Source organism: Notamacropus eugenii, chromosome 1, assembly GCF_028372415.1.
Source record: "Notamacropus eugenii isolate mMacEug1 chromosome 1, mMacEug1.pri_v2, whole genome shotgun sequence".
NCBI classification, from domain to species: Eukaryota; Metazoa; Chordata; class Mammalia; order Diprotodontia; family Macropodidae; genus Notamacropus; species Notamacropus eugenii.
In genome coordinates, this window is record NC_092872.1 from 548,642,253 (window position 1) to 548,669,003 (window position 26,751).

A 26,751-nucleotide genomic window follows, 5' to 3' on the forward strand; every position below is an offset into this window, starting at 1 on the left:
CATCCGTAGGTATGTTTTACCGTGTGCTCCTTTCATGCATGAGTTAGATTAAATGGTTGCTGAGTTCTTTTTCAGCTCTCACATTCTGTTCAGGTCTAGCATTCAGACCCAGGGTTCTATCATGAAAGGGTAGCAAGACATGGATAATGATCTGTCCAAGGAGACTAAGAAGATGAGGTTAAAAAGGGAGAAAGAAAACCAGGAGAGAGCAGTGTTAGAAAAACTCAGAGAGGAAAGAATATCTAAAGGGCATACAATATTACACAATACAGGTGTGCCTCAGAGATATTGCAAGTTCAGTTCTACACCCCTGTAATAAAGCAAATAACACAAGAAAATGAGTCACATGAATTTTTTAGTTTCCCAGTGGATTACAAAAGTTGTGCTTACATTATACTGTATTCAATTGAGTATGAAATAGTATTATATCTTTTTAAAAAATGTACATACCTTAATTTAAAAATGCTTTAAAAAAATACTAACCATCATCTGACTTTCAGTGAGTCCTAATATTTTTTTGGTGGTAGAAGGTCTTGCCTTGATTCTGGTAGCTGCTGATTGATCAGGTGGTGGCTGCTGAAGGTTGGGGTGGCTATGGCAATTTCTTAAAATTTAACACAATGAACTTTGCCATGTGGATTGACTTTTCCTTTCCCTTGAATACTTGGAGGCCACTGTAGCATTATTAACTCGCCTAATTTCAATATTGTTGTATCTCAGGGAAAAGGGAGACCTGAGGAGAGAGAGAGAGAGGCAGTTAATGGCCATTTGATGGAGCAGTCAGAACACACACAACATTTATCAAATCAGTTTGTCATCTTATATGAGTGAGATTCATGGTGCATCCCCAAAATTATAATAGTAATATCAAAGATCATTGATCATAATAGATACTATAATAATGATAATGAAAAAATTGAAATATTTCAAGAATTACCAAAATGTGACACACAGATATGATGTGAACACATGCTGTTGGAAAAATGATGCTGATAGACTTACTCAGTGTAGGGTTACCATAAACTTTTAATTTGCTAAAAAAGAAAAAAAGAGAAGAAAAAACCCCCAACAATATCTGTGAAATGCAACAAAATGATGTATGCCCATAAATGGATTAGATAAATGCAAATCAAGAGCTAAGTGAGGTTTCTAAGGAGAGAGGTTAGAACAAGAAGGAATGTTAGAGATTATTGACATCAGAGATTCTTAAACTTTTTTGTGTCATGAACTCTTCACAGTCTAGGTCTAAAGACCTCTTTTCAGAATAATTTTTAGATGCATAAAATAAAATGTGATTGCAAAGGAAACTGAATACATTGAAATACAATTGAGGGTGTTCAATATGAAAAAGAAATCTTGTAGGTGGAAGAGTTATACTGAGGGGTTTTAAAAGGAATTTCTCATCTTTGAAGGTCTTCTTGTAGAGGTCAGATGATCACCTGTAGGTATGTTTTACTGGGCACTCCTTTCATACCTGAATTAGATTAAATGATTACTGAGTTCTTTTTCAGCTCTCACATTCTGTTTGGGAGAACATGATGTGTATGAACATACATAGAGGGAAGTGAGTCTAAAGTGGAGAACAACTTTTATGCAGACAGCAGCATTGTAAAGAAAAACAACTTTGAATAACAAGGGAACTTGGATCACTGTGAGAGGAATAGGTTTAATGAAGACTTCTCAGATTGTAATTCTTCTCCCAAGGGTAAGAAAGACGGAGAGGCTCAAGGTTACAATATTTTTAGAGTGGAATAATTCCATATAAGGATATAAAACTGCGTAGTACATTAGGGTCTCAATGATTGGATAAAACTTACATAATTCTTCGATGTCTTCATTTCAAAAGGGATTGGCTAGATTTCGCATCTAGAATGTAAGATCATATTCTCAGCTAATGAGGATAATGGTCAGTGGGGAGGGAGGGATTTGTGTTAGAGTCTATATATATCACTGCTTTTCCTTTGTCTTTGGCTTTTCCTGTTCCAGACTAACTGGTCGAGAAATTGCCCCGCTTCTCAAGAATCAAATAAATAAACTTTCTGTCATCACTTTGAGAGCCTCTGAGTAATTAACTTAAGTAGGGAATCTTGTCATCCCTTACAACTGTAATGACCAGCCATGTCTGCAGACACCACATGCAGATGCACATACACTCTTAGACGCAGCCATACTGTGGATTCTTCCTATTTGAATATGCCTATTCTTAAAAAGGTTTTTACCTTACTCTTCTCTCTGTTAATCAAGGTTAGACAAGAAGAGACAACAGTAAAGTCCAAAGAAAGAGGCCCACCATAATATTTTTTTAATGCGTAATGGTAATTTAAATGGAGAGATCTTTCCCATTCATTAATAGGCTCAAGTCATCTTCCTGGGTCACATGGAAGCTTGAGTCACATGAATCTGAATCACATGGAGCCTGTGGTGGGAGTTTGCTGAATGAGTGGAATGGGAAGAATGGAACAGGAAGCTAGAGTAGGGCTAGGAGGAATTTGGTCTGAGAACAGTCAGAGTGAGGAAGGATGCAGACAGCTGGCTAGTGAGTGAAAGAGATTGTTTGTAATTTTGTTTAAGAGGGCCTACTTTGATTTGTTTAATAAAGCTGGTTTGTAGGAAGCCTAACAGGGGAAGACTTGGGGATGGTATTGTCCTCTGCATTATTATTGTGAATAGATTTTTGTTACAATGATGGATTTGGCTTTCTGGTGTCTGAATAAATGTTTTGGTTCTGTCTTCCATGTGGAGAGTCAACTGTATTTCATGATACAGAATTGAGCTAGTGTATTCATGGCCACCGTAGGTGCTGTGAATATCACATTGGTGCTACAAATGGTGACAAGAATGGGATTGTTAAATATCAGACCTCCATTTGTAGACAAAAAGGCAGAGGAGACAGAGGAAGAAATGGATGTTCCAGGTGGGAGGATTACCTTATTCCTCCCTAGCAACAGAATGGGCTGAACACACAGGACTCTGTGAAAACTGGGAACTAAAGCTACAGAAGGGAGAACTCAGAGACTTAGAAAGATGTTTGCAGGGAATACCAAAAGAACAAAGGGAAAGAAATGGCAGGGGTGTGTAGGAGAGGCTGGACCTCCCTAACAAACTATAGAATTATATGTAAAAGTAGACATGAGCTGCTAGAGGAGAAAGCTCAGATGGATAAGGAGTTGGTTGATTTGCATGAGAGGCTTTTTCAAACTGTCAGGTGGTAAGAGAAAAAGCTGTTGTTGGTTTGGCTCACAGGAGGAGGTGAAACGTCAACACTAGGAAAATGAATGCAGCCCTTGCATAGTCTGGGCTTGATTGGGACCCAAACATAGGCCAGCACGATGTGTGGGAGGAGAACGAAACAGATGAGGAGGTTGAGGTTAGGCTAGTATTAATAAGGAAGCAGGAGAATCAGGGGCCCCCACGGTGTTTGGGGAGGTAATTGAGGATTTTACTCAGCAGGAGGTCACAGATATTTTGAGTTGGTTCACCTAAAGGATAGGAGAATTGTTGGTACCTTGAATTGTGAGAATCAATAAAAAAGATAAATTTCCTCCAGAGAGAGAAGAATAAATAGCCAGTAGATTCAAAGTCAGAATAGACTGACAAGAAAAGAATTGTTTACTGCTCAATTGAGAGCAGGCATAGATTTTGGAAGAATAGATGGCATCCCAACTAATGAACTACATAAAATGTATCGAGGAAAGAAGCTTGATTTTAGACTGAGCAGGGAGATGAGAATTGCCCCTGAAACATTGAAACCTTGTATCCAAGTTTGTCAAACCCTCAGGGAGAATGGGAGGTTGGCCCAGCCCCAGTCCAAATTAAAGAAAGTATACCTCTAACCAGAATGATGACCCCAGGACTGCGAACTGGAAAACAGTAACAATAGTGAATGAGGCTATAATAATGGGTTCATGGACTCCAGAAGCACGGTTGACCCTATATCTACCCTGCCTCTAGTTGTTGTCTCCTTGTTTCTTTTTGGCTTTTTATCTGTTCACCCTGTTTCTCAGCTTGTTTTCTGCAGGCTTAATACCCTCCCCCTGCAGATGTCTGATTACTTAAACCAGACGTCACCCCCTGTCCCATGTGCTGTGTTACCCCTGGACCTATTGTTGACCAAGCTCCAGATGCCAACTGAGGAACTGACCCCTTGAATGGGACCTCCTGGGGCAGGGACAGCTCTACAGCCAGTCTCAGCAGGAAGTGGCTATGGAACAAGAGAACTTTGCCCCTTACCCCAAGATTTTGGACCTCATTTGTTCCAGGAGGGAATAATGGGGTACTTGTGCTCCAACCTCACCCTAAGATGTTGTTTTATGTGCTTATTTTGTGTGATCCCTGTTATACTGTTGTAATGTTCTGCTGGCACCAGTTACCTAAGATATTGTTTTATATGCTTATTTTCTGTTATCCCTGTTACAGTTCTGTTAATAGCAGTTGTCCCACCAACCTATGTAATGAATATGAAAGACCTTGCGGCCCACATGTAATGGTAATTTAAACAGGGAGATCTTTCCCATTCATTAATAGGCTCATGTGACCTGCCTGGGTCATAAGGAAGCCTGAGTCACATGAGTCTGAGTCACTTGGAGCCTGCAGCAGGAGGAGTTTGCTGAATGGATGGAACAGGAAGAAGTGGAACAGGAAAAGACAGAGCTAGAGCAAAGCTGAAAAGAAATTAGTCTGAGCTAGGAAGGATGCAGGCTGGAAGGCTGATGGCTAGTGTGAGTGAAAGAGTTTTTTGTGATTTTAAGAGAGCCTGCTTGTGATTTGTTTAATGGAGCTGGTTTGTGGGAAGTCCAGCAGGGGGAAGGCTTGGGGATAGTGTTACCCTCTGCATTGTTATTGCGTTGTTACTATGATGGATTTGGCTTTCTGGTATCTGAATAAATATTTTGGCTCTGTCTGCCATGTGGAGAGTCAACTGTATTTCAGATTTGTGATTCAGAATTACACTGGGATATTTATGGCTGCCATAGGTACTGTGAATATTGCATTGGTGCTACATAATGCACAGAAATTAAGGAAGTTCTGAGGGAAGCAGACAAGCAGGTAATGTAAAGGAATGTATAGAATTTACTACATTGTTTTTAAAAAGCAAGAGGCATAAAATGAAGATTCACCATTTCATATAGAATTCCATTTTATGTTCTGCTCTGTATGTTGAAATGCTTTTTTTTTTTTTTTTTTTGGTGTTCAAGTTCAGAACGTAAAGTATGGGAATTTTTTTAGGGAAAAAAAGAGTATTGTTACCCATTTTGTAGAAGTTCATGGACCTTAAGTTAAAAACATATGATCTAAACTAACCCTTCACTTTATAGACAGAGTAACTGAGACCCAGAGAACAAAAGTAAGTTACCTAATAATAATAACTCACATTGATAAAGATGTTTACAGGATGCTTTGTTCAGGTTTGAGTTGGATTAGATAAATTCTGGGTTTCCTTCCAGTTTTCAGATTCCATGATTTTACGAGGATGGAGTTTAGAAGATTTTGCCATACTTTATACCATAATTTTCCTGATAGAGAAATCCTAATATAAAGACATTCAATCAAATTGATTTTGTCCTTGGTGATATAAGATGATGGTTCTTCCCTGGTGGGTCTATCAATCAACCAACAAGCATTTATCATAGGAAAAATATTTGTCATATGAAAGTCATCTGTAACCAATCTGTCAAAGGGTAGACCTTGACATTCAATGAGTAAGAAAAACTACAATGAGCCCTTTTGAGAATGAGAAGGGGTTCAGTAGAGACCAAAAAAAAAACCAACCCTCCAGTCATAGACAAATTAAGTGAAAAAATATTTGCTATCCCATAGTTATACCATCCATCATCCACTATGAGGTAGTACCTAGTGGCATCATCCTAATGAAGAAGAAAGGAAACAAGCATTTATTAAGCACTTACCTATGGCACTGTGCTGAGCACTTTACCAATATTTTCTAATTTTATCCTCACAACCACCCTGGGAGGTTAGGTGCTATTATTAACATCCATTTTACCAGTTGAGGAAACTGAGTTAGACAGGCTATGTGACTTGTTCAAGATCACACAGCTAGTAAGTGTCTGAGAGCCAGATTTGAACTCAGGTTTTCCTTACTCCAGGCCCAGGATTCCATCCACTGCATCACCTACCCACCCAACTGAGCAAAGGAGCTAGGTCATGAACCTATCTATCTTCACATTCCAAGTCCGTTGATCTTTTCACTATTTCACATCTTTAGAAATTTATGATTTTTATCAGCATTCCAATTCCCCTGACTAACATATATTGCAGTTCCTCTGTAATCCACCAAATGGTTTTCAAGGTTTCTGCAGCAAAGAAAAAATTCATTTGTCAACTTAGGTATTAGTAGGCAACTTTCTGATAAGCTTCTTGGGATGTAGCCAGGAATAGTCCTCATATGATAGATAGATAGTTGGCCACCAGACCATTCAAAATTTTTAAGCTTCCTAGGACTCGTCTACATTCCACTAGAATAGTTTTGAGAACATAGGGTCCCCTCCACACTACAATGAGTTTTTAGAATAGGACTTCCATAGAGGCATTCTGCTGCACCACAAAGTATATGCAGGGGAAAGAAAAGTTGGGATGGAAGAAAAGGAAAGATTGTGCTCAGAAACCAGGCTAGGCCTGTATTGAGATCAGGCAGATTTTATCTCCAAGTCACAACTTTGAGGAAACGATCTGGAGAGCAGAGAGTTTCAAGGAAAGCTGAGAAGACCATTCACTCTGAAAGACAGCGTCTGTAAGCATATGATGAGAGGCCAGTAAATGAACAATATCTGAAGAACTTATTAGAATGCTATCTGTGTCTCTTGCCTCTATGTAAGACATCAAGTATCACTCGGCAACTGAGTCTTCTCTTCTTATGTGGCAGAGAAATGAAAACAAGGAGAGAAAAGCCAGAGAAATGACATAGTGGTTCCAAAAAATCTCAGGGATGATGGAGGTGGAGGCCCTTAAAGATAGGTTCATATGTTATTTCTTCTTCAGTCATGCCCCAAAACACAAGAATGACCCTGCTTTGACAGGAGGTGAGAAGAGTAAGAGAAGGATGGGAGATGAACTTGGCAACCTTAAAACCATTCACTTTTAACTGGCAAACTACAAGTTCCTCATTTTAGTCATACTCTGACATACAAAGAGTGCCATAGAGAACTCTTTTTGTCACAGGCTGGCATATTTGTACCAGTTTTTCAGTCAGATATATGCAGTTTGTCAACTTAAAAAAAACTGGAACCCCAATTACCATGATTCCCATTTCCGGAACTGCACTTTTTCATCATCTCACTTCTCCCAATCCTTATCTGCCTTCATACCTCAGCTCAGGCAGCCCCTCCTCTGTGAAGGCTTCCTGGATTCCCAGTTCCCACCCTGCATCCCTTATCCTTTCTGTTCGTTAGTCCTCTTTCCTTCTTTCAATTACCTTGTGTTATATGTATTTGTATATATATTGAACTCCCTTCCTAGCTGCTGAAAGAATAGAATGTAAACTCATTGAGACCAGGGATGATTTTGCCTAGTAACCATGGTATATACATAGAAATAGGGAATAAACCTATGATCTCCTTGATACAGGAAAATTCAAGTGAGGAACTCTCTACCAACATAGGGTGGGACCTTCTCTGCATTTTAGTCTTAGAGGATAAATGACTTGTCTGGGGGGTCACACAGCAAGTAAATGTCCAAGGTTGGATTTGAATTCAGGTCTTTCTGAGTTCACATCCAGTTGCCTATACACTATGACACCTAGCTGCCTATATATCTCTGGGATACTCCCTGTTCTCTACCACATTAACAACTACTCTGAATCTAAACATTCAGATACTTCAGAATGCTAATAATTGTATTATCACCAAGTTCACATCTCTCCATCTTGTCCACAAGAAGAATATGTACTACTTATCAGACACCATCAATAACCTGACAACCTCCTTGAGGCCAGAGACTATGTCTCATCTTCTCCAGAACCTAGCACAGAGCTCTGCACACAGTAGAAGCACAATAAATACTTACTGTATTTACATTTGAAGGATCACATTTTCCCTGGTTCTATCAACTTGGGAAAGGAAAGTTGATACTACTATTCCAGTTCTTCAATTTCAGTATTAATAAGTTGCCTCCTGACTGTGGGTCATAGCTCAATGTCAGATAATGTTACTAATGACTTCATTTGAATATCCTTTCTTTAATAGGTAGACATAAACCTGTTAATTTACTGGGAAAGTTTCCATGCTGCTTAAGGAAAAAACAAACTAAAAAACTAAAAACTAAACCAGCCAGCCATAATGATGCACTGGACTCCTAGATAAATAATTTCTAAATATATAGTAGTGTAATTAGTAATGGAAGGCAACGAACAAGGTTATGGACTTGGGTGAAACATAGCCAGGGAGATGATGAAAAGGTCTGTGCTAATCTCACTACCTACACATTTCAGGTAAGTAATTACTATAGAAAGTGGAGAAGGCTGAGCTATATAAATCAGCCTCACAAAGACACAATAGTGAAAATTCTTAAGACTGAGATGCTTTAAGTTGACTCCATCTCCACCACCTTTCAATATGGTCTTTTTCTCTTAGCTCAGAAAATATTTGCTTTCTTTGTTTATCTAAATATATTCATTTTAAAGTGTGCTAATTTTCTGGGTTTCTAATTCCAGCTCTTTTCCATCTCTTTCTTTTTCTCCCTATCTCTTTGGCTTGCCGGGTAGAGCCTACTTCAGAAAGAAAATTTAGTAAAGTGGGTGGATAGCACAGATATGTAAATAGTTTGGGCCAAAGGCAGCCCAAGTAGGAAGAGGAGTGGCTCCCAAAGTCATGCCCCCAACCCAGGCCAATCAGGGGAGATTTCTTTACTGACTTTCTAATAGACCAGAGTCCAGAGCTCTTGGTAGCTGGACTTTCCTTTCTAATTGATTATAGTTTTCTTTCTACTCTTTCTACTCCATTTAATGATAGCTATGAAAACTTGCATTTCTGTAATACCACTATTTACAAAATACTTTCCTTACAACTACCCTATGAAGCAGGCAGTATGCCTATTATCATCCTCATTTTATTGATGCCTGACTCTATCATGGCACAAGGTAGACCCTTGGGTACCAATATAGCACAAGAAGTTGCTACCAAAATGGAGGGCTTTCAGAATGGGCCTAGCAACAGTCTATGTCCCTATCATCAAAGGACCTCCTTAAATCTCTACAGAGATTCGTCACCAGAAGGCTGATGGGTTTCACTGATTTTGACCACAGCAACTCAGTAAACCATTTTCTAAAGATGCTGTTCTTAACCTAGCATCCATGAACTTTTTAAAAAAATATTTTGGTAATACCATTTCAATATAATTGGTTTCTTTTATAATTTTACATGTTTCATTTTATGCATTTAAAAACAATATTCTGAGAAAGGTTTGGTCAGACTTCCCAAGGGTTCCATGGCGGAGCCAAGATAAAGAATTCTCTTCCAAAGTGTAGAGGTATGTGGTATGATGCTATACTACCCACATGGGTGAAACTGTGGGTATTTAAGCTAGAGTTAAAGGATTTTTACTTTTAAGGATAGATAAACTGAGGCTCTGAAAGATAAACTGTTCTTCCCACAGCTCAGATCAGCAGGGGCAGGATAGGAATCTGAATCTGACCTTCCAGCTCATCTAGTTTGCATTGCTTGTCCTTCAGAGCTGGACAGTTCCCAGAGACTAGATCTCCATGTTATAGCACCATCAATACTTCCATGTCTGTCTCAAAAAAATTTTAAATTACTCCACTTGTTAACAAAAAAAAATTCAGGTAGGGTTGGAGCTGGGGCAAAATCAATCTTCCTGCCCAGATTCATTTCTTCATATTACCATACTCTGGCTAGATATCTGCTACAATGGAGAGCCCAAAATAGAGGGTTAGAAGGAAGAAAGTTCCCTAGGTAAATTAAGGGATGATTAAATAGCTTGGTTCAATAAGACCTCCAGTACTTTTCTGCCTAATTACATGCGATGCTGAAGCTTTTTCTTGTCTGACAATTGTATTTTGGGTTGAATTAAGCATTAACTAATGAGCCTAATTTGAAGTCAATTTTTTTTCCTCCTGATTTGATGACTACCAGGCACCCACTGGTGAAAATGACTTACTAAGGAATATAATCATGTAGAAAAGTGAGGATTCACATTTGCCCAGAAGACACTAGCAAGTCAAATAAAAACATGCCTGGGAGATTTATATCTTCCTCACTTCTATGCCATAATAACTTAAAGCTAGATATATTGGCTTGCTCATCAAGATTAGCAAGGTAGCCTCATTACAGGATAAAAAATTTAGAGGTGTCACATCTATATGAAGACAGTCATCATAATTTTCCCTTGAAGATCAGAGCTAAGTCCAAGAATAAGAATGGCATACAGTACTATATGTGCTCCAAGTGCAACATTTGTTGTTCAGTTGTTTCAGTTGTGTCTGACTCTTTGTGACCCCATTTGGGGTTTTCTTAGCAAAGATACTGGAGTGGTTTGCCATTTCCTCCTCCAGCTCATTTTGCAGGTGAGGAAACTGAAGCAGACAGGGTAAAGTAACTTGCCTAGAGTCACATAGCTAGTAAGTGTCCGAGCAACTGAGGGTACCTTGGAGAAGAATATTAAACCTCTGAAATTCGATGATTCAGGGTCTTACCTCTGACATATACTTACTGTGTCATCTTGGACAGATCACTTAAACTCACTAAGTCATTGTTCCTTATCTACAAAATGGGAGTGAGAAGGTGGAGAGGTGTTTATTTTTTTAACTTTTTTACTTAATGGATCTTTAATTCTATTGTTGTGGTACTCTCTCTGCTGATGGAAATGGCAACTGCTCCCCATCTTAGTAGATAGTTTAATGAGTTGCTATGATCCCCAAATTCAGCAACCAACCTTTCCAAACAGTTAGGTCTGCAGATAATGGTCCTCAGATAATGGTCCAAGGGTTCCCATTCCACTAGGATCTTCAGATTCATCCTAGGGAGGCTTGATCCCAAAGAAGTGGGCAGGCTTTTCTCCCTCAGGATTATTGAATCTCCCATGGAGTAAAAGTCTAGGGGGAAAAAATACCCTTTAAGAGTTGCTCTCATCCCAACAAATGCAAATCCCTCAGCTCAAAATCAGTGTGACTATCCATGTGCATGAGAAGTGCCCCTTTCTGAGAAATGTCCATATCCTATAATTTTATCATACAGATTATGGAACTCACTTGATTAAAGTCCTTATAACCAACCTCACCTCTACCCAGGAATTTGGGGGCAATTAGGAGAAGTCTAGGTGCTGGTCTTAGAATCAGGAAAATCTAAGTTCAAACTCTGACTCAGACACTAACTACGTGACCCTGGGCAAGGCACCTCTCTCAGTTTTAGTTTCCTCATCTGTGAAATGGAGATAATGATGGTACCTAATTTACAGAAATCTTGGGAGGATCAAATGAGATAACATATAAAGTGATGTGTAAATCTTAAAGCTCAATATAACTATTAACCATAATTATCTCTTAGTATCTAGCATAGGGCTTTACAAAAAAATAGAATCAGAATCAGAAAATATTAATCTGGGAGGAATCTTAGAGATTATATAACCCAACCCTCTCATTTTGCAGAAGAAGAAAGGTAGGGAAAAAAGAAGTGAAACAATTTGCCAAGATTGACCAGCCATTTAGGGCCAGATCCAGAACTAGAACTCTGTTCAGCTGACTCTTGGGCCATGATTCCTCTCAACAAATATTTGCTTAAAAAAATGTTTGTTGACTGACTAAATAACTACATGGCAGTGAATGGACACAGAGTTTTAAGGAGTATTCCCTGAATATCTATCCCTAACCCCAAAACTGAAAGGGATTTTTTTCGCTAAGAGACTGAGTAGCTAGAGCACCATTGTTGGCATCAGAAAGGCTTGGGTTCAAATTTTGCTTCTGACCCTTAATAGCTATGTGATCCTGAGCAAGTTACTTAACTTTGAGGAGCCTCAATCTCTACACCTGGAATATGGGGATAATGATAAACTTACTTCATATGTTTATAGTGTGTATCAAATGAGATTTAAAATGCTTTTTAAAAACTTAAAGACTAAATGTCATTGGGAGTTATTATTATCTTGCCCCTTCTTAAAGATTTCAGGGCACATTGCCTGGATCTCTCTTAAGAATCTATTTGTAAGTTCAGAAGAAATGTGTATGTTTCTTATCTCTTTTTGTACCCCCAGTATCCACCCCAGTACCTCGTAAATGGTTAGTTATTAATAACAGTAACACTTAATAACAATAACAACACTGATCATAAAAGTAGCTAACATAAAAACATAGCTAACATTTATATAGAAATTACTATGTTCCTGCCAGTAGGTTAAGGGTTTTACAAATTTATCTCACTTGAACCTCACAAAATACCTTGGGAGGTATGTGCTTTTATTATTCTCATTTTACAGATGAGGAAATTGAGGCAAACAGAGGTGAAGTGACTCACCCAGAATCACAAAACTAGTATGTTCCTGAGGTCACATTTGAACACAGGGCTTCCTCATTCCAGGCCCAGTACTCTATTCACTGCATCAGCTATGATAATAATAGTATTCATATAGTTCTTTAAGGTGTGCAAAACACTCTACATGTATTATCATTTGTTGCTGAATCAAGGAATGAATTAATTAACGAATACTATGTAAAAAGTGATCTCAAGACAGTTCATCTTTTTTGGGTATCTCTACCTGACATTAACAGTCCAGTTTTAAATAGTTGTTTCCATATGTAAATGTATGAAGTTAAGTACTTCATACAAGTGATGGCTGAACATAATGCTTGGAATACTGCCCAAGATACCTATTCCAACATAACCGAGGGTCTAACTGCATGCTTTGCCGGACCACATAGAATGAACTCACCTAAATCAACCCTGCTCCTGTTCTTTATAAAGCTGGTTTTGGAGAGACTCTCCAGCATGAAAATGGCTCAACAAAGCAATGAAAACAGGCAGATGAAAGCACCATCATGTTCAGAAACAGATCCCCTAGCTCAGCTGGGAGCAATGGAAGGATCACTGGTCAAGTTGGGAGATTTAGGTTGAGTGTCCTTGGGTGAGTCACTAAACTCTATGAGATTCAAGTTTTCTTAACGAAAATGAGTGGCGGGGTAAGAGGGGAAAGGGAAGAGGAGGAAGATAGGACAAGATGATGTCTAAAGTTCTAGAAATTCAAAAATCTTTCTCCCATTTAATGAAGAGAGAAAAATTCTTTGACAGTCTTTGTTCTTTGACACATTCATAGTTCTACAAGTATTATTAAGCTTCTTGAGAACAATTTGTTTTTCTTAATTGGTTAAACATATGTCTTAAACCTTGTTATCCTATTAAGAGCAAAATGTGTCAATTCTGAAGGTACATTTCATAAGATGAAAACAGAATAATCCCTTGTAATGGGACAGAGAAGAGGATCTCAGCCTTGATGCACACTCTGATGATCAATATAAGATTCAGAGATGAACAAAAGAACAGACCATTTGAGCAAATGTGGTAGAGGGATGACTATGCATCAGGGAGAAGAATGAGGCTTAATGAGATAAGACTGTAGATCAGGGATGGATTCAACATTTTCTGTGTTCTGGACCCCTTTGGCAATCTGGGGAAGTCTATGGATACCTTCTCAGAATAAAGTTTTAAATGCATAAAATAAAATACATAGGATAACAAAGGAAATCAATCATGAAATATATGTGTATGTATGTGTATATATATTATATATATAACCATCATTGTTTTAATCAAACTGTGTTTACATATATATGCATACACATGTATGACATACATACACATATGTCAGATAATGATCAGGAACTTTGCAAAACATTTTTGAGGCTCATATATTACAGTAAAAGTGATAATTGTCAAGGGCAATGATGAAGTAGGTCATTTGGTACAAGTGAGTCATTTGTGAACCTTTAGATTTCTCAGATTAGCCATGGCTTTTGCAGTATTTTCATGGCCCAGAAGTTAAGACTTGTGGACATGGAATCAGAAGACCTGGGTTTGAGTTCAGACACTGAGAGTTATTGCCTGTATGCCTTGGTATGAATCACTTCACTTTCTGTGCCTCAGTTTTCTCATCTATAAAATAGAGATAATAATACTTTTATTACTACCTCATGGAGTTTACATACATATTATACACACACATATACACACATGCATACAAACACACATATACATATGTTCATACAAAACATGTATACACATATATGTACACATGCATGTGTATATATGCTCTCCCTCAAAGATATTATAAGTTTCCAAGGGTTGGCACTGTGCCTAATTTATTTGTATCTAGCAAAGATACGACTTTCTGCCAAGAAGGTATTTAGCAAAAGTTTATTGAATGAATAAGCCATTTACTTGAGTACAGCACTGTACCAAGATGTTTCCCTTACTCTGTACTCCATGATGTGGTATTTCCCCAAATCAATAGAGAATGAACATCCTGGGCAAGAAGATAGAAGTTCCATGTGCACTCATCCATAGATAGAGCCCAAGAGGTGAGTTTCTGAGAGAAGACTTTTCTGACTCAAGAGAAAATAACAATTGGGATGATGGTGGAATAATCCTGGGAAACCACATGTGACTACCTCCATAGTGAACTTGGAGCTCATGGGCAATGTTCCTGGGGCCCAATTGTCTTTAGAGGAGAGGGGATCTTGAAGAGGCAGTATGACATAGCTGATAGGTTGCTGGATGAATCCTAACAGTGGCTGATGGCAGTATCTATATCTGGAGTCATGGATAAACTAGACACACTAAAGAAAAGCAGCTACAGGACAACACAAGCAGGTCAGCAGAATACCTAAGGTGCTTCATGAAGACCATTTGAAGGGGAAAAACAGACTTACAGCAGTCAGAAAGTTGGGAATAAGATCTTTGCCACATGTGATTTCTAAGCTAAGGCCATTATCTCCTGAACTCCATATGAACGTATAGGAGAGATTTCCTGCCCCTCCCCCCCCCCCATTCAGAAGGGTGACTTGTACTAACTATTTTTAGTATGCCATCTAGGTAAACACCAGTTTCTAAAAACTAATTAATGCTGACTGGCTAATTGACATCAACTAATAATTAAAGGGAGAAGCACACTGGTGGGGGTTCATGAGCTATAGTGCTCCTTCAAGTCCCTCAAGATTACCCCTTTAGAGAAACGGGAGAAGGAACCCATTACCCATTCTAAGGAACTATAGTAGTAGTCCAAAGTAAAAGTGATTTGGGGATAGTAGCCCCAGACAAAGACAGAGAGAGAGAGAGAGAGAGAGAGAGAGAGAGAGAGAGAGAGAGAGAGAGAGAGAGGAAAGGGAAGGAAGGAAGGAAGGAAGGAAGGAAGGAAGGAAGGAAGGAAGGAAGGAAGGAAGGAAGGAAGGAAGGAAGGAAGGAAAGATTATTAAGCAATTACCATATGCTAAGCACTATGGGTACAACTAGAAAAAATTATGATCCCATTCCTGCTCTGAAGGAGCTCACTCTATGATTGGGGGAGACAACACACATAAAAAGAGTATAACTGCAATGCCCATAAAAAGGCCCAAAAGTCCTACAATGCATGGACAGGACAAATGGTGAGGGTCTTTGGGTAAATCAACAAGCCAGAAGACTGCTCAGTGGGTCTTGAGGGTGTAGAGAGAGGTCAAATGGTAAGACTTGGTGGTCTTCCAATTCACCAGAATCATTAGAATTGAGGAGTGTGCACCACCATTTTGCCCTTCTCAAATGGCCTGGGACTGGGAGGAGAATAAGAAAAATCAAAGGGGAAAAGCAGCCCAGGGATCCATCACTCTGCAGGATCAACAGGAAACTAGAAGAGTGAGACATTTTTATTTCTATTCAACAGTAAATTTTTTCTTGTTAGCCTCTTCTTGGGAATAAAAAATGTCTTTTAATTAGAAAAAAGGATTTGAGTCCATTAAAAACCTCTTATGCTTACCCCCAAGAGACTGAAAGATGATAATTTCAAAGCCATCATCCTAGCACCTAATAGTGCCCCAAGGAAATGTTACTGGTTAGAACATCCTAGATAGACCCTTCCCAAAAGGCTTATCTCATCTCCTTTCAACTCTAGTGGCAGAAGGGCTGGAGAGATTAGACACTTTTGGAAGAGTTCCAGCAATACTTGTCTTAGTCACAACGTTTTTTTCTTAAATTAAAGAATCATTTTCCTTAAGCCACATCTACAAAAACCAAAGTGGATCATAGGACCGTAAGATTTAGAGTCCTCATTTTACAGAGAAGGAAGTTGAGGAGAAGTGAATTGTCCAAAGTCACATAGCTAGGTAGTAATAGGCCTGGGACTAGAAGCCTTAACCCTCTGACTCTCAATTTAACTCAATTTTCTCTGTACCATGGCTTGTTCAAGATCACACAAGTAGTAAGTGGAAATTCCAGAACACAAACAGTCTTCAAAAATATAGTAGGGAGAACCCTAGTGCTATGAACTTGCTGTGTGAACTTAAGAAATGTCATTAAACCTCTCAGCCTCAGTTTCCTTATCTGAAAAATGAGCAAGATGGACTACCTAATCTATAAGACCAATCCCTATTCAAAATATTATTATAGGTAGCTATATTGGAAAAATACATCTCCAATAGAAAAAAATGGGGGAGGAGAGGGAAGGAGTTCCATGGAATATAGCTTATTGGAATCTTGGGTCTTGGGCATGGATACAGGGTTTCAGTGCCTCCTTCGAACTCACAAAAAGGCAAACCTATGGAACCTTTGCAGTGATGAGTATAGACCAAATACAGCAGTCTTCTTCCCAGACTGGGTTCACAACAAATTTATGTCATCTCATGGCAGCTGGGTGGCACAGTGGGTAAAGCACCAGGCCTGAAGTCAGGAAGACTCATCTTCCTGAGTTCAAATTTAGGCTTAAAAAACTTACTAGCTGTGTAACACTGGGAAAATCATTTCATCACATTTGCTTTGGTTTCCTCATCTGTAAAATGAGCTGGAGAAGGAAATGGCAAACCACTCCAATATCTCTGCCAAGAAAACACCAAATGGCATCACAAAGAGTTGGACAAAACTGAAAAAAACTCTCCACTGAAGCTTCATATGGCAATACTTCCCTCCACCCCTTCACTGACCATCCCACTCTTCTCAGTAACCATTTCAAATCTCTTCTCTCCTTCAGTCCCTAGTGTTCCCCACCCTACACTGTGTTCATCCTTTTTTTACAAAAAAAAATGGCCCTCCACTGTGAGTTCCCTCTTCCTCCCTACATGAAAACTTAAAGCCCTACTTTATCTTTGTCCAACCTCTCCTCCTTTACTGTCCTATCTCACCTTGATCTACTGTGCTCTCTCTCTCTCTCTCTCTCTCTCTCTCTCTCTCTCTCTCTCTCTCTCTCTCTCTCTCTCTCTCTCTCTCTCTCTCCTCTCTTTTTCCTTCTGGAGTATATACATCCTTGCTCACTCTCGCTCTGCCCACCTGTTATTTTCAACCATTGCCTTCTACTAGTTCTTTCCCTACTATCTACAAACATGTTCAGACCTATCTCATCCTTAAAAAAACCCAGAAAACCTCATTTAACTCTGTCAACCCCAAACCATCATGCTGCTATAGATCTTTTCTCCCTCTCACTATCCAACTCCCTATTTCTAAAAAGTTTCCAATTCCTGACTCCACATCCTCCCCACTCACTTATTTCTCAACCTGTATAATCTGCCTTCTGATGCTTCCATTTTACTGAAACATTTACTGAAACATTACCAGATAACCTTTTCTTTGTCCTCAGTTCCTTTGCCCTTTCTGTCACTTTTGATACTGATCAGCCCTGTATTGGGGCTTATTCTAATACCTCATTTATTAAATGCTGATCCATTTTATAGATATAAAACAGCCTAATGTGTTAAGTATTGAACAATGGGCTCTGGATGAATTTTGTTCGTTGACTGTATAGCCTACTTTAGAGACTGTTCAGGAGAGTTGAGTTAAATCACATCAGACCGTGAACACACTGCACCTTTGTTCTGTTTTACTATTCCCTCCCCTACTGCACTCCCCACATCTTATGAGCTCATGACCACCCGTATGAAGGATAAACTCCTGGCCACTGAGAAAAGTTTTCAGTCAAGCCAAACCATAAAGAGCAGGCTCCTATCTCTATGAGAAAAGGCCCGAAAGCAGCTGCAAAATGAGTCAGATAGGTAACAGTAGTCCCAAAAGTGAACAGCTGCACAAAATGTGAGAGATTCTCTTCCTCTTTTTCTCTGTCAATCAATTATAATGCCCAAAGATTTAAAAGCATAGATCTAGGAGGAGAGGTAATAGATAATATGATACTTCCCCAGAAGTCACTGCCCTAGAATTCCTGGGAAGCCAGGAAAACTGACCACAGCATGTTAGTGATGGGATCTTTCCTGTGCTAAAGAGGAAAGCTGGAAAGACATGTCTGTGAACTACCCTGATCGACACTCCTCCCCCCAATAATTACATTGGAGGTTAGCAGCACTCCTATCTCTAGCCATTGGAGAGCTCAATTAGCTATAAAACATATACTTCAATAAATCTCATTTGGATTTATAAGTTTTGTTAAATGAATTCCCTCCCAAGTGTGAATGCCAATTTATCATAGAATCACTTATATGGAGAGACATTTATCAGGCAATGTAGGATATGAGAGCTTAATCAATTCTCCATCTCCTTTTAAGGAAGCTTCCTACAAACCTAAAGAAATAGCACTAACTCAAATTGATGTCATGAAGGGGACTAATTCAACCCCACCCCTTCTCCTACATTCTCTTATTCCCTTGGTTTCCATGATTTTGTTCTTTCTTGATTCTATTTTCCTATCTTTCTAACTTCTCCTTCTGTCTTCTTTTCTCTATCCCTTCCATTAGTGTGGGTCTCCCCTGGGCTTAATCCTAGGCCTTCTCCTTTCTTGATACTTCTCAAGTCTCTATACAAATGGCTCCCAAATCTATATCCCAACCATTATCTTTTTCTTGAACTCAATCAATATTGTTTAGTCATGTCTGACTCTTAGTGACCCTGTTTGGGGTATCCTTGGCAAACACACTGGTGGGATTTGTCATTTCCTTCTCTAGCTCATTTTACAGATGAGAAAACTGAGGCAAACTGGGTGAAGTGACTTGCCCAGGATCACACAGATAGTAAGTTTCGAGGCTGAATTTGAACACAGAAAGATGAGTCTTCCTGATGTCAGGTCATTCTATCCTTTGCACCATCAGCCATCCTTATTCTCATACACTCCATGATGTATATATCTTCCTTGATATCATATGTGCATCTTAAACTCAAAATGCTCATGAAAGTCCTTGTCACCTTCCCCCTAAACCTACCCCTCCTCCACACTTCTCTTCTTCTGTTGAGGGTATCAGCATCCTCATAGATGTTCACATTCACACTGCAGGTGTGATTCTCTCCCTGCTCCCTTTCTTGTATCCAAACTACTGCCAAATCTCATCAATTCTACCTCCATAATATCTTTTCTATCTGTACTCTTCTCTCAAACAGTGATTACCCTTATTCAGATACTATCATCACTTGCCTAGACTATAATAACCTCCTTATCTGTCTCTGTCTCCAATCTCTCTCCAATTTATCTCTAGTTCAACAATTCTTAAACTTAAACCTCACGTGGGGTCACATAACTGAATGTGAGGGTTGAAAAAAATTTGGCAATAGTAAAAGGTTTCTTAACATGTGATGACTAAAAATTAATTCAAAATCAAATTCATAAGGAATCTGAGGTGTTTCTGGTAGCATCTGCCCATGTTGCATCATGTGACTCCACCACAGCCTTGGTTCTGAACACACAGGTTGCTCACTTCGCACTGCATATTTTGTCACATCAACAATTGCTACCAGAAACATGTTGGCTCACATATGAGGCTATTGTCTTTAATAAATGGTAAAATTATACATATACAAAAGAATTATTTTAAAATAAATTTCTTTATAATTTTTCAGTAAATGTTTGATTTGTATACCTATTTTATATACCCATATATCCAGGGTTGCATAAAAATTTCTCAGGCGAAAAGAGGTTTCAAGTGGAAAAAAGCTTAAGAAGCCCTGCTCTATACAACCACCAAGATAAACTTAAGATACAGGTCTTTGTCATGTCCCCTGCTTTAAAAACCTTCAGTGACTTTGCAATAAAATAAACTCTTCTTAGCTTTGCATTTAAGGTCTGCAGTCACCCAGCTATCTTTCCAGCATTATTGCAAATCCATTCCCTTTCATGAGCTCTATACAATTCTGCCAAAATGGACTACTAATCACTTTTTGAACTTGATGGTTCATCTCTGACCTTCATGTATACACCCAGAGGGTTGATCCCTTGTTCCTGGAATTCACTTGTTTCTCATCTCTGTCTGTCTGAATCTATGCCTTCCTTCAAAATTAAGCTCAAATAGCAACACCTATAGGAAATCTTCCCTAATTCTCCCCATTTGTTAGTATCCTCGTCCTTCTCAATTTTCCTTGTGCTTTATACAAATAGTCCTTTTCCAATGCCTTATTGTAATGTAAAGGGAACCCGAGGATCTGAAAGGTTACAAGAGCTAAGTACAAGCTCTATCAGATTCTACCATGGTGGAAATGTCTTGGATGTGATCCCAGCAACAGATCAAATCTTCCTTCTAAGAATCTAAGTATATGGAGACTCACTACCAGACAAGATAAATGTATAGGTTAGTTTTGTAAAACTGTTTTTTCTCCATTTTCTCTCTTTTTTTTTCAGAGTGTTTTGATGGGGAGAGAAAAAGGAAAGGAGATATTTAGAAATAAAAGTAATGCAAAATAAAAGATATCAACAGATATTTTTAAAAGAAGAAATATTGGATTCAATTAAATCGAAATGGGTTCAAGTTCCAACTCTGACACTTAATCTTGACACTTACTCTGAGTCTTACCTTTCTGAGCCACAGTCTCCTCATCTGTAAAACAAGAATAATACTACTGACACTACCTACCTTATAGGAAAGTGCTTTGTTAATCTTACATAAAGTGAGTCATTGTTATTTCAGTTATAGTACAAATACAGGGCAAATAGGCCTACGTGTCTAATATTTGTATGCCCTGTATGGCACAAATGATTAGCTTAAAATATAATATTTTCATAAAAGTTACTTAGGTATTGAAAGGAAAGATGATACAGTATCTAAAGAATAGTCCTGAAGCCAAGAAGATCTGAGTTCAAGTTTTGCCTAAACAGGGAGTACCTTAAAACCAAAGATGGGCTAGTAAATATTTAATAACTCTCTTCTTCCCTCCCAAAAATTTTTTTTGTGTATGTCATATTTTTAAATTTAATCTACATGATTAATATTGCTCCATCACTTTCTTAAGTTTCCATAATCAGCAAAACTCTAAATCAAGCCCTGATTTGTAATGTTTGCTGATTTCAGTTTAAGTGTTCACATTGAAAATTTAACTATCAGTTCTTAGGAGCCCCAGGAGCTATACCAGTGAAATCACAAGTTCAGTCCTTATTCTCCATATTCAAATATTAAAAGATGTTTCTCCAGTGAAGAATGGTAAGGTATAATGGAAAACCCCCACAGGTTGAAAGCTGGGTTCAAATCCCAGCTTTTCTATCTGTATGACCTTAAGCAATCAAGTCCCTTTCCAACACTGAGCCTGAGTTCCCTCATCTATCAAATGATGGGGCTGAATTAAAATGACTTCTTAAGTTACTCTGAGAGGTTAAGATTGTGCATCACTAGTGTCACTGACATTAAAAGTAAGCTGTCAGCTCTGGTCCCAGTTATTTCTGAGCCAGAGTTAATGGGTATACATTTAGCAGGAGACCAACATTCTGCATTCTTTGTGCAAACTGAAAATTGATCAAAATCTCTTTTCCTGCAGAAATTCAAGCCTCTTGCTTTTCAGCCTCTCATTGAGAGAGAGGAGGAGGAGGAGGATCTGAGTCCATCCAAAACTATTTTATCTTAACCCCAAAAGTGTTTTTTTTTAAGGCCATGATTTGAAAGTGATTACACTATCACATAGTGTTACCTCAAGTCAAGGTTACTAGCTACAACTTCAGGGCGACCCAGATAGACTCTCTTCTAGAAGGGCTTATCATAGCTCTTCCCCAACTCTGGTGGTATAAGGACTAGAGAGATTAGGTACATTTAATAAAAGTTACTTATGTGTGCCAAGAGCAACCTCAAAGATATCATCCAGCCCATATACAGCGCAATATTTCATGGTAGTACTTTTGTGGTAGCAAAGAAGTAGAAACAATGTGGCTGCCCATCAATTAGTAAATGACTGAACACACTGTAACACATAAATGTAATGGAATATTATTGTGCTGTAAAAACCAATGAAAGTGAGGAATTCAGGAATTCATGGGGAGATGATGAATTGATATAAAATAAACAGAACCAGGAAAATAATATACACAGTGACTACAACAATGTAAACAAGAAGACCAGTAGAAAGAAGCTGAATGCTTTTTAATTGCATTCACCAATTTTGATTCCAAAGACGAGATAAGGAAAAGTACTTCCTTTTGTTAGAAAGGTGGGGGACTACAGTACAGCACTGTCATAGTACATTCAATGTCAAATGTGGTCAATGTGTCCATTGGTTTTACACAACTTTTTCTTTGCTCAGTTGATGGGGGAAGGTGAAGAAGGGGGAGGGACTGAAGAGCATGCTCAGTATACATCAATGATACAATCTCAGCAAGAAAATTAGAGATCCTACTTCCAGAAAGCCCTGATGATATGTAATGGAAGGGCCCTGCTCCCTGATCTCAAGTGTGGGCAAGACATTCTGTGACTGGTTCTGATCTATTCACTACATATGTATTAAAGAGGAGTCTTTTTGATAGGCTGCGGAGCCAGAATTGGGGTACGTTCAAAAGGCACTAACCAGTCAAAGAGAATCTCTTCATTTTCTACCAGCCACTATTCTTGTGAGACAGACATTCCAGAAGCCTTCAGTAGGAGAAGAAACCTTAGGCCCTTATCTCCCCATCAGGACCCTGCTGTTACTGCCTCAGTTATATCTAGTCTTTCCTATTTCTACATGAAGAAACACTGGCAATTACTACAACTTTGTTAATTTTCAAAGGCCAGAAGAGGGAGCCACCAGTTAGCAAACAAGTAGGCCTCCGTGCTAGGATTGACCAGAAGCCAAAGCTCCAACAACCTGTTCCACCCACCAGAAACTGAAAGCAGCCAAAAGGGAAAGCTACTGCTGTTCATTCATCCACTGACTATGGCAAATTTGTACATGAATTTGGTGAAGTAAATGTTATGTAGAAGTTGCTTTAAGTTTGAGGCCATGCTCCCCAGGGAAGAGTGTGCCACCAGATATCCTGGTTATGTCTTTAATCAATCAATAAACATTTATTCAGGGTCTGCAATGTGCCTGGCACCTCAAGCAACCCTTTATAAAAGCTAATTTATGTTAATTGGTTAAATGAAAGTGAGGTGCTAATCACTGGTGGTTAACTTGGGTTAAACACATCAAAATGTGTCCTAGAAAGGATAGCATTAGAGAATTACCCTAATCCCTAAAACCCTAAGGGGGAGCCTCTCTCTTTGGAAAAGTGACTTTAGAGTCTAGCTATGTTTGGTTTTTTTGTAAGTTTTTATTGATTCCTTCTATTTCTTACATTGTCTTCATGATCCCTAGTATCTTTCCCCTCTCCGCTCCCAGAAAGTCATCCCATGTAAGAAATGGTATTTTTTAAAGAGGAAAAAAGTCAGAATTCCTGGTTGCTACATTGAGAAGTTGGAAAATGTGCAATATGTGACATTTGTGGACTTTTCACCTCAATAAAGAGGTGGGTTGGAGGTATCTTCTCATGTCTCTTCATTCAAGTCATGCTTGATCTATAGTTATCTATAATTTTGTTAAATTGATTTATAATGTTGACCATACTTATAATAGCTATTAATTATAACTGTATTCATTACAGCTAATAAGTATACTTTTCTTTATAATTTATAATCTTGATTTATCATTTTGGTATATCATTGTTCTTTCCATTTACATTGTTGTAAGTTACTGTTTATTTTGTTTTCTTTGCTCTGCTTGCTTCACTCTGCATCAGTTTATATGGAACTTGTCATGGTTCTCTGTATTTAGCACACACATCATTTCTCAGAGCACAACGACATTCTATTACATTCATATCATCACAATTTGTTTAGCCATTCCCCAGTCAATGGGTATCTACTTGGTTTGCAACTCTTTGCTATCACAAGAAGTGCTACTATAAGTATTTTGGTGGACATGGGGACTTTCTTCTTACTATGGCGTCCTTGGGTAACTTTGTCTACGTTTGTTACAAAGATGTGCTTATTTGAAGGGAAAATGAATGGAGAAAGGGAAGCATTCAGAAGTGACTATGATGTAAAAAAAGGGATGGGGCATTAATAAAAATTCAAAAATAGAACAAAACTGCCATCTGGAAGACCTATGATCAGAAAAGCACATGGAAGGGCACACAAAGAGATTAGTGATTAGAGGGTGGTCTTTAGAAAAGAAAACCCTCACTACAAACTTCCTATGGTCTACCTCTAAAATTGAAGACCAAAAGTATTGTTTTAAATCATAATCTTTAAGATGTGTTTACCACTAATGGGCACTAGAGAGAGCTATGGGCCTTATATATATATATATATATATATATATATACGTATCACTGAGAGAGTCTCAAAGAAGTTTCTCAGAATGTGAAACCAAAAACAGAAACAAAAAAAGAAAAGAAATATCTCAGCTTCCTTTGTGAGAATTGGCAAAGAATAAAACTAGGAAAGAAGATACTAATAAAATAAAAAAAAATTCCGAAGAAGGCTTTTTTTTTACATTCAGTCATTTCATTTGTGTTTGACTCCTTGTAACCTTATTTGGAATTTTCTTAGCAAAGATAACAAAGTGGTTTGCCATTTCCCTCTCCAGCTCATTTTACAGATAAGGAAACTGAGGCACACATGGTTAAGAGATTTACCCAGGGTCACACAACTAGTATGAGTCTGAGGTCAGATTTCAACTCAGGTCCTCCTGACTCCCAGAATCAGCGTGTTTATCTTAGCTTTCCCACAAAGGTCAGAAACTTTATATTCTCAGAGTTTCCAAACCATGACATTTTTGAGTTATAAAAACTCTTGATAATCTTTCTCCACCCTTTCATAAGCAGAAGACTACTTCTATAGTCAGAAGAACTTAGGTTTGAATTATGATTACGCTCTTTGTTACCTATATGACCCTACACAAATTATCATCCCCCTGGGCATCTGTAAAATAGAGATAATATTTATGCTGCTGACTTCATCAAATTGTTGGGAGCAAAGTACTTCATAAATTTTAAAATGCTATAAAAATGAACGTTGACAAGGACAATGGAGAAAGAATGACCTCCATCTTTCCGCATCCCGACCAGGCTGGCCTTTTGTGGATTTTTCTCTTCTTTGTCCTCCTTGATCTCTCTGCAGCATCGAAGACAGAGAGAACAGAGAGACAGAGACAGACAAGACAAAAAGAGGATAAAGAAAGGGGAGGGGGAGAGAGACAGAAGAATTCATTAAGTTCTTACTATGTGCCAGGTTGGGAGCTAAGTGCAGAAAATACAGATACAAACAAATAAGATAGTCCCTGTCCTCAAGGGCCTTTCATCCTAATGGTGGGAGACAATGAATGAGAGGAGCTGGAAAGGCACATGAGGACGTGGAAAGAAAGTTATGATGAGACTAATACCATAAATATCCTCTTCTGGATGTTCTGTCCTCTTGTGGCTTCAGATATGATACACACCTCGTTCTCTCTCTCTCTCTCTCTCTCTCTCTCTCTGTCTCAGTACAATTCAAATTCCTTGGCTCTGCCCACCATCTGGTGTCACCCTACCTAACAGTTTAATTCCATATTATTCTTTTCTACTCACTATATTCTAGCCAAACACTACTCTCTGACTTCTGGGTATGTCCCCAAAACTTGGCTGTAGCCAATGTCTGCAACAGGCTTCTTACCTTTTTCAGCTGTTGAATTTCTTCCCATTCCATTATCTTCCAGCCTAACTCAAATACCACATGCTCCAGGAAGGTCAATAATGACCTTTTGTTTTTTTCATTTGGCATAACTATTTTATTCAACTTCTAGTAAGCTATTAAAAAAAATTGTTATCAATCTATTGTTTTTACATCACCTAGACTTCTCCTTTCATCCTTCTTCCCTTTCAGAAAGCTGTCTTGGATAACAAAGAACAGTTTTTACATCACTCTCATTTGTCTTCCCAATTTTTTCTCTACTTTTCTTACTTGATTTTCAAAATCCTTTTCAAGCTCTTCCATGACCTATGACCAATTCATATTTTTCTTGGAGACTTTGAATGTAGAAACTTTGACTTTGTTGTCTTCTTCTGGTTGTAGTTTTTGATCTTCCTTGTCACCAAAGTAGATTCCATAGTCTGATGTTTTTTCTGCTATTTGCTCATTTTCCCAGTCAATTGTTTGACTTTTTAGCTCTTTGTTAAGGTAGGTCTCTACTTCCAGTGTGGATGGTATACTGTCCCAGGTTTCAGAGGTTTTGTGCAGCTGTTTTCAGAGATATTTCTAGGGACCTGCAAATTTTCTGTTCTTCCAAGTTTGTATAATGAAAGAAGAGGTGTTTACTCCTCTTCTGGTCTGTGCTGTGGTATGTGAGGGGCCACAAGCACTCTTTTCTGCCTTGGAACTGAGGAGGATTCTCTCTCTACCTCAACCACAGGCTCTACCATGCCAGTGCTCCT

General features: G+C 38.5%; 1 long non-coding RNA gene across 1 annotated transcript; it reads right to left on the reverse strand.

Annotated features, from left to right (window-relative positions):
- Positions 1 to 646: 646 nt before the first annotated feature.
- LOC140520345 (uncharacterized) lies at positions 647 to 26,083 on the reverse strand. Its single transcript, XR_011972462.1, has 3 exons — positions 25,994 to 26,083; positions 25,386 to 25,456; positions 647 to 733 (listed from the first exon to the last, which is right to left on the reverse strand). It is a non-coding gene; the product is annotated as an uncharacterized lncRNA (long non-coding RNA).
- Positions 26,084 to 26,751: the final 668 nt, after the last annotated feature.